The 6,857-nt window shown below is 35.6% G+C and overlaps 1 pseudogene across 1 annotated transcript; it reads left to right on the forward strand.

Annotated features, from left to right (window-relative positions):
- Positions 1–4,937: 4,937 nt before the first annotated feature.
- On the forward strand, positions 4,938–5,836 carry LOC149221231 (uncharacterized; annotated as a pseudogene). The gene is made up of 2 exons (XR_016248827.1): positions 4,938–5,042; positions 5,201–5,836. The product of XR_016248827.1 is annotated as an uncharacterized LOC149221231 (transcript).
- The last annotated feature ends 1,021 nt before the right edge of the window (positions 5,837–6,857 follow it).

The following is a 6,857-nucleotide window of genomic DNA, read 5'->3' on the forward strand; positions in this document are numbered from 1 at the left end:
AGGCATTTAGTAGGAGTGAAAGCCTGCCCCTTACGAATCACCAGTGAGTTATTTGTAGTTTTCCTTGAATAAGAGTGATTTGTCAGCGTGCATTCGTCAATAAGACTCAGAAATGAATGTCCTCATTGCCGATTTGACAACTAAATTATTTTTGGCAGTTCTGAATTTTTTGCCGCACACCATGTGTCTCCAAAACCTGGAAACAGTAGTTGACTCGTATGCATCCCCGTTGACTTTTGTGGCTTCTCTAAAGTACTTTTTTCTAAACTTATCCTAAAGTTTTCCTGTTGTAAAGGCAAAGTACCAGCCTTTTGTTTCCCAATATCTTCCTCCTCTCCATGGCTATTTTCAAGGAAATGTTTTAGAAATGCATTTTTAACACTAGTTTTACCATTTTTCAAATTTTCTTTTCCTCCTCCGTTACCAGGTTCTTTGCCCTTCACTTTGCTCACAGATCTACCACATGATAAGCCCAAACTTAGTTCAAACCCACTGTCATCTTTTGAATCATCTAGAGATGGAGGATTTTGGTTGAACTCTTTAACATCTCCCATTTTTGGGCCCTTGTTTATGGTTTCACAACCTACTTGGTTCCAAGAGCTTGCAACCCATTATTTATCCTCCTCGGAAAGTAAGAGGGTGCATTTGGGAGAACTTGAATAAAACTCTGAAATTCCCTGCACACTCAACATCTGCTCTTCCTTACGCCATGGCAGAAGTCCCACAGCTTGAGTTGATTCCACAACTTCTTCTTCTTCCTTAAAGCTTTCATAAGGAGACTACCATGTATTATGTTCATCTCCTTTTATTTGTTTATCTACATGCTCATGAAATATAACATCTCTACTTGCAAAGGCCTTGTGAGCATACATTTTATATGATTTTTTATCAGTGCAATATCCAATAAAAATACATTTGATGGCTTTGGCATCTAACTTTCTCCTATCCTCTTTAGGAATATGAGCAAAGGCCTTGCATCCGAATATCCTTAAATGACTAATTTTAGGTTTAAAACCATAAAATGCTTCAAATGGTGTTTTGTGCTCGAGATACTTAGTAGGGCTTCTATTTTTAAGATATACAGCTGTATTAATGGCTTCAGCCCAAAAACTATTAGAAAGTCTTTTACTTTTTAACATACTTCGAGCACATTCAACTAATGTTCTATTCTTTCTTTCAGCTACTCCATTTTGTTGAGGTGTATGTGGTACTGTAAATTGTTGCATAGTTCCATTTTGTTTGCAATATTTGATAAAAGCTCCTGAAGTGTATTCACCACCTTTATCTGATCGAAGAATTTTAATGCTCTTTCCTATTTGTTTTTCAACCATACTCTTGAATTCTTTGAAGTATTCAAACACGTCACTTTTGTTTCTTATAAAGTATACCCAGGTGTATCTAGTGCTATCATCAATAAATATAAGAAAGTAATATGCTCCACCAAGTGACTTAGTTTGCATTGGACCACATACATCAGTATGCACCAGTTCAAGTATTTCACGTTTTCTCCTATTTTCATGCACATGAAATTCTTCCTATGCTGTTTTCCTAGTGCACAGCCTTCACATTCAAAGTGTTCACCCTTAATAATTGGAAGACCTTCTACCATCAATTTCTTTTGTAGTAACATTAGGTCATTATGATTTAAGTGTCCATACCTTTGATGCCAAAGCTCTATAGTTGACATGCCTGTTGATGCCAAAGCTTGATGCCCATTCTTTATTACATCCAACTTGTATAAGCCTCCAACTCTCATTCCTTTTGCAACAACCTTGTAGTTGTCCTACACATCCTTTACCAAACAATGTGATTTCACAAATTCAACTTTTAAATGTTGATCTGTGATAGTAGAGACTAAAATTAAGTTCTTCTTTAATCCTGGAACATATACCACATTTTGAATTTGTTTTTCTTGTCCATTAGGCATCATAACACTTATATTACCATATCCTTTAATTTCATGTGATCTATTATCTCCTTAATAGATGTGTCTAGCATTATTAATCTCATGATAAGTATCAAACCAATCTCTTTTGCGTGACATATGGATTGATGCTCCAGAATCCATAAACCAAGCATTATCATCATCAGTTTCTGCTGATAAAGCAGCATTGGACACAAACAATTTAGGATTGCTAACCTCTTGACTAATTGCTTCATCTCTATCAACATAATTTCCTGAATGCCTTCTTTGTTTAAATTGATCGGACCTCCTTTTCATGCAATTCTTAGCAAAATGACCAGGTTTTCCACAGTAATAACACACATCATCTCTACTCGATTTTGTATTTATCCTTGGTAAAGGTGTACCATGAAATGATTTTACTTGTGGTTTTTTGCCTTTATTTTTCTCCCACTGTTTGCCTTTGAAGGACTGCTTCCCTTTGGCCATCAATGCCAAATCTGAATTGGGAGATTTCTGTTTAAGGCTTCTTCTTCACTCTTCTTCCTGCATAAGCATACCTGCCAACTCATCAAAAGTAGGAGCCTTCTCTCTAACTGAAAGACCAGTGATAAACATTTGATATTCATCAAGCATTCCATTTAATGTCACAGTAACCAAGTCTGTACTAGGTATTTATTCACCAATGTCACCTAATTTATCCTTTAGATCTTTAATTCTAGAAATAAAATCACTAACACTTTCATTTTCTTCCATCTTAATTGAAAGAAGCTTACTCTTTAAATACAATATTCGGTTTGTAGTCTTCGTCTCATACAAATTTTTGAGAGTGTCCCATGTCTCCTTGGATGTTTTCCACTCTCTAATGTGTGGAATAATGTTGTCCTTAACTGTCATCTGCAAGAGCACCTTTGCTTTGTTTTTCCATCGCTCCCAATCTTGAATTGCAGCGTCTGTGTCTTGAGGGGACATTGGCTTAACTTCAGCTCCAGACACAATTTCCCATGTATTGTTGCGTTCCATCAAAGTCTGCAACTTAAACTTCTAATTTGCATAATTTTCACCATCTAATTTGTTAGATTCAGATAAATAAGATTCTGCCAATACATTAGCCATTTTCAATAAGCTTATAAATCCTTTAGTACCAACCACCAAGATACAAATTTTTCACAAATATAAACCCACTCAATCACAACCACCACAAACTGCTTTAATTCAATCTTGGAGCTCTTAATTCAAACACACATCATTTAACTTAGAGCGACCACAAATTAATTTAATTCAAAGTTGGAGTTTTTAAACTATTTTTTCACTTAGTCAAGTTACCCGAGGTGCGTTCATTTTCATAGAAAAAAAACTATTCCCAACCACCAAATCATATCCAGCCACAAAGTCGGAAAAATAAAAAAAAAATTGTTCACCACTGTGGGAATACTACATCCAAACCTCAAAGTCAAAACTGATGTTTTGTTAACCACGGTGGAACTATTACACCCAGCTAGCAAAAGCTTGCCCCACTTGCATTCATGTGCGCACAAAGAATGAAATACAACTCTTTTTCTTTGAAATTGTTCAATATTTTCCCAAAAAATAAATAAATCTGATACCAGCAAATAAAGAGAATATTTTGTACCAAACGCTTACCCCACTTGCTTGTCTTGGGGCTACGGCAACAGATGGCTCCCCTCCATGAGCCTCACGAACCAGTCCTTCGCACCAGACGGCTCTTACGCACACGCAGACGAACTGGAAGTTCATAATGGCGAAAAATCACACATAGGGACACAGTAATATGAGTCCTTATGCGATCTCTCCCATCACCAAAGCTTAATGTGTTGCGCACACACTCTGCAACACACCCTTGGCGATCTCAGACTCTGATCACTCACAGAGAACAAAGACTCACACTCTGGAAGCTTAACCTCCCTCTGTTATTAAATTAGAGAGCGCAGAACCAAACACAACACACTGATCTCTCACAGAGTTCTTCTACAGCTCCAACGTCTCTGGAACGCACCCTCTCAGAAGAACCTTAGGCTCTTTGCGCTCAAACTTGCAGCACTCACCTTGCTCTGATACCAAATCAGAGAGCGCAGAACTCAGAACTTAACACACAAAACTCAGAACTTGCTTCATTTGATTGCTGAACAATTTTTTTATACACAGCAAGGAAGCTTTTGGAGTCAGTGGCTTCTCCAGGAAGCTATCCAGTGCTGCTGAATTCTAAAAAAAGCTAGACGCAACATTTAATGGTGGTGGTTGGAATTACCATTGTTTTTCCAACAATTATGATACATTTTCTCACCATAAAATATAACTAACAAAAAAAACAACTAAAACTAAATAACATGGGATTCAATCTCCCCTCCACCATTCAAGTCGATATCAATAAATCTAATTCACAAGCTCTCCAAGTCTGTCGAGAGCCACAGCCACAAAAGCAAGTAGAGGTCATAAGTATAGAACTCGCTAGAAAACATAGATAGCGATAGCCGGAATGCCTAGTCCACAAATTAGAGAAGATCACAAATTAGAAGAGGAGATATTTTTGCACGCGAATACTTCCAACCTTCCCACAAAAGCGCATGGCGAGTGTTTGACCTTCACTTCAACGAATCATTAGCCTAGTTTTCCATTTTTATTTTTAATTTAAAATGAATGATAGGCCAGTGTTCTCGTGAATCAAGCATCCTAGCACGATTATAAAAGGCGCATGCCCTCTCTTTCTGTCTTCAAATTTCTAGTGTATGATCAATCGTTAATTACCCTCTAACTTATTGTTTGCAATCGTCTGGTGTTTATGCTTCCCTTATTTCGGAAGGCCTGGAGATTCGAAACCTAGGGTGAAGCTGCGCGTTGTAGGGATGCTTCTTGCTGTTCTGTTCGGGAGGTCATCTTGTCGTTCTGTTCTTGTTTCCGTTCAGGCGTTTGTTCCATGAGTTGGAAGAGATCTTGGTATTGTAAAGCAAAGTTTCTTCGGTCTGGTCAGAGGTTCGATTCCTCGAAGCATTTTTTTTCCTGGAATAATTAAAGAATGAGGTAGCCCGTAGCACTCCTTTGTGCTGTTGCAGCGTCCGTGTCTGCAGCGTTCAATGCTCTCAATGACAACAAGATCCAAGTCACGGCATCCTCTCCTGCGGTTAGTCAATACTTCATTCCAACGCTAGATTTTTTGGATCCGTTTTATTTCTTTCTTTTCTTCTTTACGACGCCGTTTAAAACAGGGCCAATTTAAATATTAGAGAGGATCTTTCAGATTTTGTCTCAAATTTAGAGGTTTTCTGGTGTTATTTACAGGCCGAATCGATGAATGATGACATGGCCTTTTCTCAGAATTCGAATTCTAAGAGGGCTAAAGAGGCGTTAGCGCCGAAGTTAAATGGAATGCGATTTATCGAAACTCTGGTTACTGCTCACAGATAGGGAGCGAATACTGATCTATTGAAACCAGAAAATGTTTCTTCCCATTCTCCTGCTGAACTTATGGCGATTATTGTTTTACCTTCTAAATTTAGAAATTCCTCTTCAATGCTGCTGGACTTTGGTGGGGATTTTCAATTAGAGATGTTTCTAAATCTAGATAGCTAAGACATTTACCGATGTCGTAGAGCAGAATAGAAGACAACAGCTAAATATAGTAGCAAAATTGGGAGTCACGAGGATGTGTTATACTTGTACCGTATTACTCTTGAAAACTGTCAATCATACATCCTATTTCTGAGCAGTATCGCCATGTGCACTGTTTTTTGCCAGTAAGGCATTAAGGAGTCCCATAAAATTTTACCGGCATCTAAAATTTAATGTTAAATATAATGTCGTGGGGTACTTCGAAGTTCCATGTGTTCTGCTTCATTATCGCTATTTCTTTTATTAGGAGTTGTCTATAATGCGACTTTTTGGAGATTCCGATGACGGAATCCGGCGGAAGAAATTGAGGTTAAATCTTGATTTGTTGCAGTTAAAATGATTTTTTAACTGCTTATTTGGATTCAGCACCCTGAAAAACCCCTGGGACACTTTGATTGTGCAAAAACTAGCTATCAAACTTGCGATTCCAATAAATTGCTGCCGGATTTTGACCAGAAAAACCCACCGGAAAGGCTTCCAAAAAGTCGCATTATAGACAACTGCCTTTTATTATGTGGCAAACAATTATTGCTATTGGACATTGTTAAGTATAAAACCGTGGGGTACTTCGAAGTTCCATGTGCTCTGCTTTATTATCACTCTTTTTTTATTACGTGGCCAACGGTTCGTTAGTGGAGTAGTTTTTAATTGGGATTTAATCGAATTTTTTTGGTGAGAATAGGGTGAAAATATTGTGGCTAAATTTTGATTTGTATTGTTTAAATTTGTACTTTCACTGTATTTATAAATTTAACATTTAAAAAAAAAATCACTTAAAATTATTTAGTTTTTGGGTATTTGAAATAGTGCACTACTGTAAATCTTCATTCCAATATTCATATACTAGCACAACCACATTTACTAATATGGTTGATATAGGGAAATTGGTGTATATGAAATATATTTACAACCACATTCTATAATGTGATTGATATACACCAATAGACTTATATTTATCACATCAATAATTATTAAGTGTATAATGTAAACTTGTTTTCTTAAAATTGACCATTTATACTTATTAATAATTTTATAAATAATAACCACCATATATATGGTTATTATATAAATATAATATAATATTATTATATAATATAATATTAATATATTAAATATTATATTTAAAACTATAATATAAATTAGTTCTCATGAATATCTTAATGATTAATAAATATTATTAAAAAATTATACTAAATTAATAATATATAATAAAAGTAATATTTATATTTATATTTATATTGTATTAACATTATAATAATATATTTTATTATTAATATAATATTATAGTATTATAATAATAATAATATTAAGTATATATGGTAAATAT

This window comes from Pinus tabuliformis, chromosome Q (genome assembly GCF_031772625.1).
Source record: "Pinus tabuliformis cultivar Carrire ecotype Pingquan chromosome Q, CPIR1, whole genome shotgun sequence".
Taxonomy (NCBI): Eukaryota; Viridiplantae; Streptophyta; class Pinopsida; order Pinales; family Pinaceae; genus Pinus; species Pinus tabuliformis.